General features: G+C 44.9%; 1 long non-coding RNA gene across 1 annotated transcript in view; it reads left to right on the top strand.

The window, feature by feature from the left end:
* Positions 1-3,818, top strand: part of LOC147737313 (uncharacterized) — a 70,840-nt gene extending 67,022 nt beyond the window's left edge. The window contains exon 4 of the long non-coding RNA XR_015296418.1: positions 3,457-3,818. This is a non-coding gene — a long non-coding RNA (uncharacterized LOC147737313). The remainder of the gene's footprint in view (positions 1-3,456) is intronic.
* Positions 3,819-14,720: the final 10,902 nt, after the last annotated feature.

Raw genomic sequence — 14,720 nt, 5'->3', positions numbered from 1 at the left:
CCGGTCCCCGGGAGCTTGTTTCCTTCCCAGTGTAAGAATTGGCTTTTGTAGTTTGGTTTGCCCTGTTCCCATCATGCACTGGGACAGGAACAGACTAATTTGCATACAGCCAGGTTCTGAAACTGGGATGGTGCAGTGAGCTAAAAAACAGTGTTGGATCTAGCCCTGATCTCTTGACTGGGTGAGAGCTTTCTGCTTAATTCAGAGACTCTGTCCCTCACCACCCCTTGTTGTAAATATTTTTGTCCACCCTAAGCGTGGAAGGGTATTCTCAGATGTGAGACCCTTGCTCATTGCACCATCAGGATTCAAGCAAACCGGGCCGAAGACGGCTGTAATGCCAGAAACCGGTCCCCGGGAGCTTGTTTCCTTCCCAGTGTAAGAATTGGCTTTTGTAGTTTGGTTTGCCCTGTTCCCATCATGCACTGGGACAGGAACAGACTAATTTGCATACAGCCAGGTTCTGAAACTGGGATGGTGCAGTGAGCTAAAAAACGGTGTTGGATCTAGCCCTGATCTCTTGACTGGGTGAGAGCTTTCTGCTTAATTCAGAGACTCTGTCCCTCACCACCCCTTGTTGTAAATATTTTTGTCCACCCTAAGCGTGGAAGGGTATTCTCAGATGTGAGACCCTTGCTCATTGCACCATCAGGATTCAAGCAAACCGGGCCGAAGACGGCTGTAATGCCAGAAACCGGTCCCCGGGAGCTTGTTTCCTTCCCAGTGTAAGAATTGGCTTTTGTAGTTTGGTTTGCCCTGTTCCCATCATGCACTGGGACAGGAACAGACTAATTTGCATACAGCCAGGTTCTGAAACTGGGATGGTGCAGTGAGCTAAAAAACGGTGTTGGATCTAGCCCTGATCTCTTGACTGGGTGAGAGCTTTCTGCTTAATTCAGAGACTCTGTCCCTCACCACCCCTTGTTGTAAATATTTTTGTCCACCCTAAGCGTGGAAGGGTATTCTCAGATGTGAGACCCTTGCTCATTGCACCATCAGGATTCAAGCAAACCGGGCCGAAGACGGCTGTAATGCCAGAAACCGGTCCCCGGGAGCTTGTTTCCTTCCCAGTGTAAGAATTGGCTTTTGTAGTTTGGTTTGCCCTGTTCCCATTATGCACTGGGACAGGAACAGACTAATTTGCATACAGCCAGGTTCTGAAACTGGGATGGTGCAGTGAGCTAAAAAACGGTGTTGGATCTAGCCCTGATCTCTTGACTGGGTGAGAGCTTTCTGCTTAATTCAGAGACTCTGTCCCTCACCACCCCTTGTTGTAAATATTTTTGTCCACCCTAAGCGTGGAAGGGTATTCTCAGATGTGAGACCCTTGCTCATTGCACCATCAGGATTCAAGCAAACCGGGCCGAAGACGGCTGTAATGCCAGAAACCGGTCCCCGGGAGCTTGTTTCCTTCCCAGTGTAAGAATTGGCTTTTGTAGTGTGGTTTGCCCTGTTCCCATCATGCACTGGGACAGGACCAGACTAATTTGCATACAGCCAGGTTCTGAAACTGGGATGGTGCAGTGAGCAAAAAAACGGTGTTGGATCTAGCCCTGATCTCTTGACTGGGTGAGAGCTTTCTGCTTAATTCAGAGACTCTGTCCCTCACCACCCCTTGTTGTAAATATTTTTGTCCACCCTAAGCGTGGAAGGGTATTCTCAGATGTGAGACCCTTGCTCATTGCACCATCAGGATTCAAGCAAACCGGGCCGAAGACGGCTGTAATGCCAGAAACCGGTCCCCGGGAGCTTGTTTCCTTCCCAGTGTAAGAATTGGCTTTTGTAGTTTGGTTTGCCCTGTTCCCATCATGCACTGGGACAGGAACAGACTAATTTGCATACAGCCAGGTTCTGAAACTGGGATGGTGCAGTGAGCTAAAAAACGGTGTTGGATCTAGCCCTGATCTCTTGACTGGGTGAGAGCTTTCTGCTTAATTCAGAGACTCTGTCCCTCACCACCCCTTGTTGTAAATATTTTTGTCCACCCTAAGCGTGGAAGGGTATTCTCAGATGTGAGACCCTTGCTCATTGCACCATCAGGATTCAAGCAAACCGGGCCGAAGACAGCTGTAATGCCAGAAACCGGTCCCCGGGAGCTTGTTTCCTTCCCAGTGTAAGAATTGGCTTTTGTAGTTTGGTTTGCCCTGTTCCCATCATGCACTGGGACAGGAACAGACTAATTTGCATACAGCCAGGTTCTGAAACTGGGATGGTGCAGTGAGCTAAAAAACGGTGTTGGATCTAGCCCTGATCGCTTGACTGGGTGAGAGCTTTCTGCTTAATTCAGAGACTCTGTCCCTCACCACCCCTTGTTGTAAATATTTTTGTCCACCCTAAGCGTGGAAGGGTATTCTCAGATGTGAGACCCTTGCTCATTGCACCATCAGGATTCAAGCAAACCGGGCCGAAGACGGCTGTAATGCCAGAAACCGGTCCCCGGGAGCTTGTTTCCTTCCCAGTGTAAGAATTGGCTTTTGTAGTTTGGTTTGCCCTGTTCCCATCATGCACTGGGACAGGAACAGACTAATTTGCATACAGCCAGGTTCTGAAACTGGGATGGTACAGTGAGCTAAAAAACGGTGTTGGATCTAGCCCTGATCTCTTGACTGGGTGAGAGCTTTCTGCTTAATTCAGAGACTCTGTCCCTCACCACCCCTTGTTGTAAATATGAGCAGAAATCACAGAGCATTATTTTTAAAAGAGGTAAGAAGCCAGGTTACATTCAGTAATTCAGATTGACATTTATTCATAATGAAAAGAGGAGTAATGCTATACCAAGGTAACATGAAATCAAAAGATGTAGAAATGAAATCAACAAGTAGCTTTTAATTTTCAGCTGTGTCAGGCCAGTATTGGCAAGATGTCAATCCTTCAATAGCCTATCCATTTATTTCCTCCCTCTCACACCTAAAGCTTTGCTTTTAGTATTCCTCAGAGCTGAAGATGTGTTGCTTTGCAGTGTGACATGTCTTGTGCTGCATCGTCCAACCACTGTTTCTGATTTGGATGCACAAGTTGCTTCAGCACCTTCGTTTGCATTGTCCCCATGTATTGATGGACGCACACTCATGTCTTCCTGCATGACATCCTTGGAAGTTGTGTTGGCAAGCATTCTTCAGACAGGGCATTGCAACATTTCCTTAAATCCTTTTGCATGCACAGTGTAGTTGTTATCATTTTGGCATTGGTATTGCACAAGCGATGTATAGCTCTGGTATAAGTGTGTATGCTTGAAAATAATCCTAAGTGCCTATTGGCATTAGCAATGTTCTGTGCCTCTATTGCGTCACACATTCTTTCCATGGCTGTTGCCATGCGCTCCAGTTTAGTACTTGAGGCCATATGTGCATTTTCCATCACATTAGTCATTCTCACAAGGCTGTCACTCATGGTGCTGATGTTGTTATTAATGTGGTTTAGTTGGCCTTTCATGACCCTGATATCTTTGCCTTGCAGCCTTTGCACTTTGAGGAGCTTCTTCTCCACTACACTGGCCTGGCACTCATCTTGTGAGGATATTCTCTGGTTTGCAGGACGCGACCTTCTTCTGAAAAATTGTTGCAGTCTGCTGCGTTGATTTACATTTTTTTTTGCATTGACATTACTTTCAACTGCTTGTTGCAAATGTGCATGTGTATTTATCTCTTTATCGGTATCAGAGTCTTGCAGTTGCTGAACCCTTTTACTAGTTTTTTTTTTAACAACTGTTGGTGAGGATATATTTTCATTTTGGACTTGCGTGTCCTCTATGTCAGTATTAACTGTGTTGTCCAAATCCATGGTTTCACCCTCTTTCAGTAAATCTACAAAAGGAAAATATATGTATAGTTTACTTTTTAAAATGTCTGTGAATTTCCTTCTAATTGTGCAAAATTACATTTGTGAATCAAAATAAACATGTTGTGTGAGAAAAAATTAGTGTATTCACATATGGTATGACTTATTTAGTATTTGGAAATCATTTACTTCATAAACTTTGTTTTACAAATGTTCCTAAAAACTACATCTCCCACAATGCAATGCTTCAATGCAGAATCTTAGTAATTACTATGACCTTTTTGTGTGTGTTTGAGAGTAGATGCTGGGGATAACTTATATCATTTGAGGTTGAATCATAAGGCAAATATCTGTTACATATTTACAGAGCTACATTAAACGATTACACACTTACCTTGCGAAGTACCAGGCTGTTCAGAGGGGTCTATGTTGGTCACTCCTACCACTGCTTCAGTGAGCAGGGTGCCCTCAACCATGTCCTCCAGTGGGGTGTTTGGTTTATCCTTTGGGGGTCCTCCACCTGTTTTTTTTGCACTTTTAATCCTGCACGTAATTTTGTCCTTCGCACGGCTGCGTAAATCATACCAGCGTTTTTGAAGATTTGTTATGTCTCTGTGGGCAACCCCCACAGCATTCACTTTGGATTGAATGGCCAGCCACAGTCTTCTCTTCACTCCTTCGGGGACCTTCAAGGAATCCTTGCCAAAAAGCTGATCATGCCTCAGAGTGACCTCTTCTATTAATATTTCAAGTTCCTGGTCACTAAACTTTAATTTTCGTTTTCTGGCATGCAGGTCTTCCACAGCACTTTCAGTAGCCATTACTCCTTCAAGAGCACACCAAACACACTCATCCTGTAGCTGCAAGCAGAGCTCCAACTGCCAAAAGCCACTCCTGCAGTTTGAACTGGGCTTGAGCTGTGTGTAATCAGTGTACTGGCTTCCTGGGTGTGTCCTCATTGGTATGCATCAAAATGCGATTTCGTAATTTGCGATATCGCAAATTGCGAATTCGCAATGAAAAAATCGCATTTTTCTTGCGATTCGGTAAAAATTGCGATTTTTACCGAATCGCAAAAAAATTGCGAGAAATGATGCAAACCATTTTGCGATTCGGAATTTGCGATTCGGTAAATTTCGCAAATTAGGAATCGCAAAAAAAGTTTGATGCATGTGGGCAATACTGTTTTATTTCTAGAACCACTCAAGCCTGGCACAGGTAAGCATAGAAATACTTTGCGGTAATCATTTACTTGTATGAACACAGTTCAATTATGCAGTAGAAATTGTACTTTGTTTGATTTACAGGGAAGAAGTAGTATGCAACACTTAGCAAATACAGTACATTGATATGAATAGGCTTTTTCACTAAATTGCAGGTAAGTTACTTTTTGCTTTACTTTTCTATCTCCGTGCTGGATACCTAGACTCAGCACTGGTACATTTCCTAGAAACAGCTAAGTAATTACGTTTTGGTTATTCGCATGATTTTTAAAGAATATTTTCAGTTTTCAAAACTCCACACTTGTAAACTTTTTGGAGCAGTACATTGAAATGAATGGGCTTCTACAATAAATTGCAGGTAAGTTACTTTTCGTGTTACTTTTCTAACTCCGTGCTGGATTCCTAGATTCCGTCCATCATCCCCTTTTGTATCGATTTGTTCGCCCTAAGTTGGCAGGGTATGCTCAGACGTGAGGCCCTTGCTCACATTGCCACTGGATTCAAGATAGCCTGGCTGATGAGGGTTATGAACCCGAAACCGGTCCAAGGATACTTGTTTCCAGTCCAGGGAAGACATGGCTTGGCAGTTCGGGCTGGACTGTTCCCATGAGGCACAGGGTCACACTGATTTGCATATGGCCATGTCTGAACTGGGGTAGCGGCGTGAGCTAAAGAATGGTGATGGATTAAACCCAGATCAGTTGACTGGGGGTGAGGGTTTGATTTGCTCAAACGCTCCGTCCATCATCCCCTTTTGTATCACTTTGGATACCTAGATTCAGCACTGGGACATTCCCTTGAAACAGGTAAGTAAACACGTTTTGGTTATTTGTGCAATTTAAAAAAATATTTTTAGATTTCAAAACTCCACACTTCGAAACATTTTGGAGAAAAAGTGTCCATGTTATCCTTTGAAGGGAAAACAGGTTAACGGTTCTCAGGTAAGTAATTGACTGTGGGAGTTAAGGTTCTGGGGTTAGACTCAGGGGGTCTCCTAGGGTCAGTGATGCACTGTTGTTGCACCCTCAGCGGCACTAGGACGGCCGGGTGCAGAGTGTTGAGGCCCAATGTTATCCTATGGAAGATAGGGGAGCTTCGTTTGGTGGCGGCTGGCAAGCAGGCCACAGGATTGTGGGAGCAAAGCTCATAGGGTTTAGCTCAGGGCAAGTTGGGGACCAAAGGTGCACCCTCAGCGGCACTAGGGCGGCTGGGCGCAGGGGCTGTTTTGAGGTCGGGTGCCCTGTTGATTTCAATGGAGATTCTCCGGGACAAAGAAACACTGCAGGCTTGTGGACGAGGATCTTCCAGGAGCGACCACCACTTCGAGTGGTAAGTTGGGATCTTGTAGGTTGGTTAGGCACAGCTGGGTTGGGCACACAAGGCCGTGGGGCGTCGGATGTAGGGGTGCCTTTGGACATCGGATTTTCTTACCCGCTCCGGTCACGGTAGGGGGTTCCTCTGGATTGAGGATACAGACGTCTTCTGGAGGCTTGAGGAAAGTCGTGGGTCACCGGATCTCGGGTCAGGATCGCCGGGGGGACCTCCTTGGGGTGTTTTTCCACTCTAGTTCGGGTCGGGTTCGGCGGGTGTGGAGTGGGCTGGATTGTCGGTTTCTGGCTGGCACCAGAAGCTGCAGTTTAAACGCGTCCGTTGTTCACAGGAGAAACAGTCAGGACATACCACTCTATTTTACACTCACCACATGTTTGTTTGCACTGCGTATTCACTTATTCAGTAACCATCAATGATCAGCCGCAGAATGACCGTCCATAAGTGCCTATGGACTCATCTTTGCTCGATGCACAACTCCGTGGGCTTTGGGTCTCGATGAAGAAGGGACTATCCACGTGTGATTGGAGAGCCAGATGATAGGACTGATCAGGAAGTTAATTTTGATGGTGATCCACTTATGAGCCTCCGGGATCGAGTTAATCGGCACTGTATGTACGGTAGTTCATGCACTCAGACCCACGGTCATTTTGTTCTTCACGTTTCAGGTTATCCTGGTTGACTAGGGCACCAACTCTGTAGTAATCTCCTTCTTATGTAATGAATCTCCCTGGCCTTGATGCTCTAGCTATGTGATGTCATTTAGAATGTTGGGATATTTGTAGTTGAAGTGGGAGCAGTTGGAGATGATGGGCTGAGCAGCCAGGAGGCCGCTCCTGGTGGGGCATATATTAGGAACTTACATTAAGACTATATTGGAACTTACTAAGCTGTAACTTAAGGAATAAACTACAAGTACAAGAGCTGTCTACTGGACTTCTTTATCTCTACAAACTCCCTAGTGGCTACATGTTTTTGGAGTCCAGGATACTGCCACCCAGTGTGTTGCATTAGACCCCCTGTGTTCTCCTGTTGTATTATGTATTCATTTGGGGACTCGAACCAGGAGTGGTCTTTAAATATTTGTATGTCCCTCTGACCCTCTCCCCTCCCTTGTTTGATATCAAGGGGAGACAGGATTGTAGGGCTGGGGCCAAGTCAGTGGGCGTCGTCCTCTTGTTAGCTCTGCACAGCTTCTCATCCTTCTTTTCTTGTTGTTGCTGGATCTGAGGAAGGAAGGTTCAGGCTGCCACTAAATACTACATTTAGGGGCGTTACAGGTAGGTAAAGGACAGGGACCAATGGGTCCCTTCCCTGGGGTGGGTACACCCCCTATTATGTCACTCTCCAGTGGGAGGGGGCAGGAGCCTGTCCCTAGTTGACTGGGTCCCCCCATTCTCAAGATGGTGGGGACTCGAGGTTGTGCTTCACCTCGCCTTCCCCACCTTAGGGGTGGAGTTGGTAGAGGTGGGCACACCTCTCTTCCTCACTTGTTTTTCCTGCCAGTTCTCCCACCCAAAGTGGGGGGTAGAAACAGTGGGGACCCATTGCTGAAAGCGACAAATGGTCTGGAGAGTCTCACAAAGGTGGCATGCTTCCCCTTTGTGAACCCTGGGGGAGGAGGCTTGGCACCTCTTCCCAGGATGTGTATTGTTTCCGGCCCCCAAGAGCAGCAAGCTCTCGACCCAGGCATCCAGAAACATGTCTAGTGGTGGCAGCCTAAGCAGCCACTCAGGTCACTAGGAGTTGGTCGAGTTTCAGGGGGCATCTCTAAGATGCCCTCTGTTGTGCATTTTACATTAAATACCACACTGGCATCAGTGTGGGTTTAATGTGCTGAGAACTTTGATACCAAACTTCCCAGTCTTCAGTGTAGCCATTATGGTGCTGTGGAGTTCGTAATGACAAACTCACAGCACCATCTACTCTTAATGGCAGCACTGCACTTACAGTGCCCAGGAATAGACTTGGGCACTGTAGGGATATAGGGCTCATGCACTTGTACACTCACCACTGGCATAGGGCACCCAGCAAGAGGGGTGACTGATGTATGCCAGGGCAGTGATTTGTGGGCATGGCACACAATAATGTAGCAAAACCTTTCCAAAGGACGGCCGTTCCTAGAGCCAGTGTCAAAAATAGTGCTAACAACAGACGCATCACTCACCAGCTGGGGAGCCCATCTCCTAAATCACAAAATTCAGGGCAAGTGGACCACTCAACAAAAAGCGCTCCACATCAATCACCTAGAACCACTGGCAATATTTCTAGTTCCAAGTACATCTTCTCAACCTTAGTCCGGATGGACAATATGATAGCAACATGCTACATACAAAAGCAAGCAGGAACACATTATTTGCAGCTGTCTCACCTAGCGCAAAGTATATGAAGGTGGGCCATTACACAAAACATATCTCCTAGCAGAACATCTTCCAGGAGTAAACAATCAGATAGTGGATCTGTTAAGTCGTCAGACTTAACAAATACACGAATGGGAACTTCATCCACAAGTCCTTCAACCTTTCTTCCAAATGTGGGGCCAACCAGACATAGATCTGTTCGCCACACACTCAGATGCAAAATGCCACACCTTCGCTGCCAGGTTCCCAAACCCATTGTCCAAGGGCAATGCAATATGGATGAACTGGTCAGGGAGATTTGCGTACGCTTTTCCGCGACTCCCACTTATCCCACTAGTAGTACGCAAGCTCAAACAGGCTCTCAAGAGGATCCTGGTTGCTCCCACATAGGCACGGCAACCATGGTTCACAACACTCCTTGAACTCTTAATAGTTCCACACCAAAAACTACATCTGTCCCCAAAACTGCTGACGCAGAACCATGGAGAGATAAGGCACCCAGATCCAGCACAACTGAATCTAGCAATCTGGCTCCTGAAATCTTGGAGTTCGGTTACCTGAACCTCCCACGACCTGTATGAATATTATTAAAGAAGCCAAACGCCCCACAACTAGAGCTTGCTATGCAGCTAAATGGAAAAGATTTGTCATTTACTACAATAACAACACAATTGACCCATTCGATGCTTCAATTCAGAACATTATTTGCTATTTACTACATCTACAAAGATGAAATCTTTCATACTCATCAATCCGATTACATCTAGCTGTTCTTGCAGCCTACTTACAAAACAGGCAACATTTGTCATTGTTTAGGGTACCTGCTATCAAAGCCTTCATGGAAGGCCTTAAATGAATAATTCCAACCAGACTGCCACCATCTCCAGTGTGGAACCTAAACCATGTTCTTACTAGGCTCATGGGTCCCCCGTTTGAGCCTTTACACAAATACAAATTACAATTCCTTACATGGAAAGTAGCTTTCCTTGTCGCAATCACCTCTCTCAGGAGAGTAAGTGAGATTCCGGCTTTAACAGTACAAGAACCATTTTTACAAATACATTGCAACAAAGTGGTTCTTAGAACAAACCCAACAGTTCTTCCAAAGGTGATTTCTCCATTCCATCCTAATCAATCAGTAGAGTTACCAGTATTTTTCCAAAACCCTGATTCTGTAGCAGAAAGAGGTCTTCACACGCTTGATGTCAAAAGAGCTTTACTTTATTACATAGACAGGACTAAAGCCTTTAGGAAAACAAAAGAACTGTTTGTGGCTTTCTCACCACCTCATAAAGGCAACCCAATTTCCAATGCTGGAATTGCCAGGTGGATAGTAAAATGTATTCAAATATGCTAACAGAAAGCAAAATGCATGTTAACAATTCCCCCTAGAGCGCACTCAACACGCCATCTAGGGGCTTCCATGGCATTCTTAGGGAACATTCCCCTAGAAGACATTTGTAACATGTTCTACTACATACACCTTCACCAAACACTATTGTGTAGATGTGCAGGCAAACACTTTTTCAAACCACTGCAACAGATACAGGCAACCACCGCTAGGGGAGACACGGCTGTACAGTCTATGCACAGAGTGTGAATTCTGCAACTCATATGCCTCGAACGGAAAATGCTACTTACCAGTATGCATCTGTTCTTGGCATGTATAGCTGCAGAGATTCACACGCTCCCCCACCTCCACGGAACCTGTATCTGTTCCAGTGTTATCTTAGATACATTTTCATGGACATCTCTGTTTCTTACAAACTCACATGGCGAAAAACAATCTGAGGATGGAGTTGATGCCCATGCGCACTATCGTCCAAAGGAGAAGTCACCTATCTTGTGACTAAAAAGACTTCTTCCAAGACAACAAGGTGCAAGCATCCGAGCCCCACACCAGATGGCGATCTATGCACAGAGTGTGAATCTGCAGCTCTACATGCCACGAACAGATGCACACTGGTAAGTAGCATTTTCCTTCCTACAGGGAGCAGAGAAGCCAAAGACAGCTAGAAAAACAAATGTGATAAGCCCCCTCTTGGCTCTCCCTGACCTGGATGGGGTAGCTGGAACAAAGAGTGTTTTATAGCCATCCAGGTGCTAATTAATGTCTCCAGCCCACGTTTCCTGGAGGCATATCACATCAAAACTCTTAACAAGGGCCAACCATTCGGTGTTCTCAATCTTACTCTCTAGCCCTGCGATATTCCAAGAAATTTACACCCTCCATTCACACTCGATACCTGTTCCGGGGGTGATACATTTCCCTGGGATGCGGGTGCCACAGGGTCCGAGGGACACACACATCATCAATCGCAATCTTCCTATGAGCTCAGAGGAGTAAACCTATTTGCTGTGCTTACCACTATAATCCTCTCTGCACGACCCCTGTGACTCACCTCTTGGAGCCGCTCGCGCTGGGACCGTAGTTGGTAATAATTGGGTCTGTAGAAGTATCCCAGCGGGAGTGTCAAGATTGTTGAGTTCCGACACCTGTAGTTAGACTGGGCAATCGTGCTTAATATTCGGTTTACCATGACTGGATTGTTAAAATTGATGATAATGCAGTCCCCCAGCCAGGATTTCTTGGCGCTACCAACCCACTGTGTCTGGCGCACCATGAGAATTTGGTTTTCCACCCTAAGCCCAGGGGCAATGTTTTAATTGAGCCAGTGCACCACCTTATTGTTCAGCTGGTAAAAGTCTTCCTTGGTTGAGGCATGGTACTCTTGCTAACACCACAACAAGCGTTGTGGACTCTGGTAGGAGATGAATAGAGCCCAAGCTAGGATAATAGTTATTCTAGTCCCCGGGGGCATGGCTTCCAGCCCTTCCCACCTATCATCGGAACTATACAATCCCCCACTTTGAAACCATGAGATTGCAGAGACTGAAAATATACTGTGTTCTGGGTGCCCCGTGCCCCCCTCCGGTTGGCTAGACGGTGCTGAGGGTCAGTCCTGGGCAATAGGTGCCGTTGTATCTCCTACCATGTGACTAGGCTTCTTCGTGATAGACACTGCTCTGTCTCCTGCTTCTGTGCCACTACTACTGGGACTGGAAATGGTGGTCGAGATCGTAGGCCTTTTAGGAGGGATACTTGTGGAGAGAAGGAGACGGTCCCTTTGCAAGTAGCTATCAGTGCAGACAGGTTGCTTTCCAGTGCAGAAAGTCGGAGTAGGATGGAGTCCAATTTAGTTCCAAATGCTGACAGCAAGGCTGCTTCGAGCATGTCTAACGGAATAGCATCCAGGTTAGGCACTTCTGGGTGGACTGCTGAAGATGACTGTGATCCAATGTTTTTTTTCGTTTACAAGGGCCCCCAACTGAGGGGCGCTTCCTCTTAGCGCCTCCTGGGCCCCACCCATTGCCAGGGGTCATGTCAGGGGCTGACCTAAAAATAGGAGACTGGGCACCGACCCGTGTGACAACAACTGGTGTAAGGGGGACGATACCCCCAGCCTGGTCTTGAGGCATATCTTGAGGAATGTCCACCGAGCCTACTTGAGGGGACTGAGTATGGGAACCAGCATATGGAGCAACAGAAGAAACCCCTAGGGAAGGGTGGGAAGGTGAGCGAGATAATTGTCTAATAGCCAGTTCAATCTCCTTGTCCAGAACCCCAGCAGCCTGCTGCAAAAAAGCATCCTCTCTATGACTTTTATGGTTTTTTCCATTTTTAAAACCGCATAAAGTTTGTTGAATCCCTTAGTGTTTAGAAGAAACATAGATTAGACAGTACTGGACCTTAAAGTAAGCCTTTTCTGCCTGCTATTGCTGCATTTGGTGAGCCAAGTCTACACAGGAAGTAACTTGATTGGTATGAAATAAGATCTTAGGCATCGCTATCTCCTTATTATACCTTTAGGGCCTGATGTAGGTAATCTCAATTTACTGATTCTTAAATACCGAATTTAACCGATTCGGTATTTAAGAATCGGTAAATATGATGTAGGTAAAAAAATAGGTAAAATTTACTGATTCGGTAATATTCCTTATTACCGAATCAGTAATACCAATTTGGTTATGAGGAATACCTTCCCATTTATTCCTATGGCCCTGGAATGAATAGGAAGCCATTCACTATTACCGATTCGGTAAATACCGAATTGGTAATAGTGGGAGCATATTCAAGGGTGGCAGGGTGTCACATTGACACCCTGTTACACCCCTGAATCGTGCATGTGTGCACATGTGGTTAGTGTAGATGTCTACAAGGGATTTGTTTATACGCAATTTCTTAAATCAATATCAGTTATTAACAAGTTCATTCACAAAATTGAACTCAATTTATCCTTAGCATTAGTCAGCAGTTATATCAGAACAATGATAACAATCAATGTAAAAGAGAATAGACACACAGCAGAAAAGGTTATGTTTGAAGATAAATTGTATTGACACAAATCAGAATAAAATTACATGGGGATGGCAAATGAAACAAATCAATAGATAAAAAGTCATGAAAAGCGATACATATAAATTCAATCGTCAGTTCATCACATTACATCAGCTCCATAACTTCATGAGGGGACCCAAACAAATAAATGAAGTGTGGTATCCTTTCGATGTAACAAAAACTAGGCTGAGGAGTTGATGTTTTATGTCGACGTTTCGGTCTTGTGGGTATTCATCTGTAAGACCATCATCAGGACTAATTTTCATCAAATAAAAAACCCCTATATAAAGACAATTAGATGCAATTAGTTGATGCATCAATCAAAACAAAATAAAAGCATCAACTACTCCTCTACAAGTAAACCTACAAATCTAACCTAAAAATGCTGCTGTGTGTGTTGCATCCTATTGATGAGACGCTAATTAGATCTTGAATGTATCAAAATTACAAAAAGTTGATCAAGACCTCTATGCTGAAGGCATAGAGGTCTTGATCAACTTTTTGTGTGTCTATTCTCTTTTACATTGATTGTTATCATTGTTCTGATTAACTGCTGACTAATGCTTCAAGTAATCCTAAGGAAACATTGAGTTCAATTTTGTGAATGAACTTGTTAATAACAGATATTGATTTAAGAAATTGCGTATAAAACAAATCCCTTTTGGACATCTACACTAACCACTCATTGCCCAAGCCTACAAGGGTCTATTGGGTTCTCCCACGTTTTTTGATACTGTGTGCACATGTGGCGCACATACATGCCCTAAGGGCATGTATGTCTGCCATATGGCACTTTGAAAAAAGCAAATAATTGCTTTTTAAAGGTATTCGGTATTTACCACCAACTTGTAGTTGGTGGTAATTAGAGAATCCTTAAAGCAAAAGTGCACTCACTTAAGTGCTACCTACATAGGTTTTAAGGATTCGGTAATTTACTGATTCCTTAAAATAAGGAATCAGTATTTTACTGATTCCTTAAAATAACGAATCGGTAAATTACTGAATCCTTATTTACAGCCTCCTACATTGGAAAGGGCTAAATACCGGTCTGTAACGGAAAATTCACCAATTTTTGGTCATTACCGACCAGTATTTAGCTTCCTACATCTGGCCCTTAGTCTCTTGTCGGTAAACACTTTGATTGCTTGGAAACTGGCTCTGTTAAAGTAGCGAGTGCTTTAAAAAAATCCTTGTGAATCTCCCTCCCCCCAACAAGGTGTTCACTGATTTGGGCAGCCACAAACCTCACTCATTTATTTGTGGCTTCACCTCTTTGCCAAAATAGTGTAAAGTCTGGGCAGCTCGGTGGCATTTCCATGATAAGAACAGTCCCGGTCTCACCATCATAGACAGTGACATCCACTAAAAAACAAGATGGCATCCATAAAAGCAGGAGATTTGTTGTTTTTCTTAATTCTCAGCCTACCCTTGTGACAAATTGTGTTCTCAAGATCAATCTCTTCGAACCATGGGAGGAACGGCGAGAAGGCAGAAGGGCACTGGGCACAGAAGTAGCGCAAGAGGCAACAGGGGGAATGAAACAAACAAAATTAACAATACAACAAGCAATACAATTACACAAAGCAACCTACCACTGGTTACCAGGGATGGGGCACAGGTGGTAGCCTGCAG

Source organism: Lissotriton vulgaris, chromosome 1_1 (assembly GCF_964263255.1).
Source record: "Lissotriton vulgaris chromosome 1_1, aLisVul1.2, whole genome shotgun sequence".
Classification (NCBI taxonomy): domain Eukaryota; kingdom Metazoa; phylum Chordata; class Amphibia; order Caudata; family Salamandridae; genus Lissotriton; species Lissotriton vulgaris.
The sequence above is the reverse complement of the archived record's forward strand: the minus strand, read 5'-3'. Positions and strand labels throughout refer to the sequence as shown.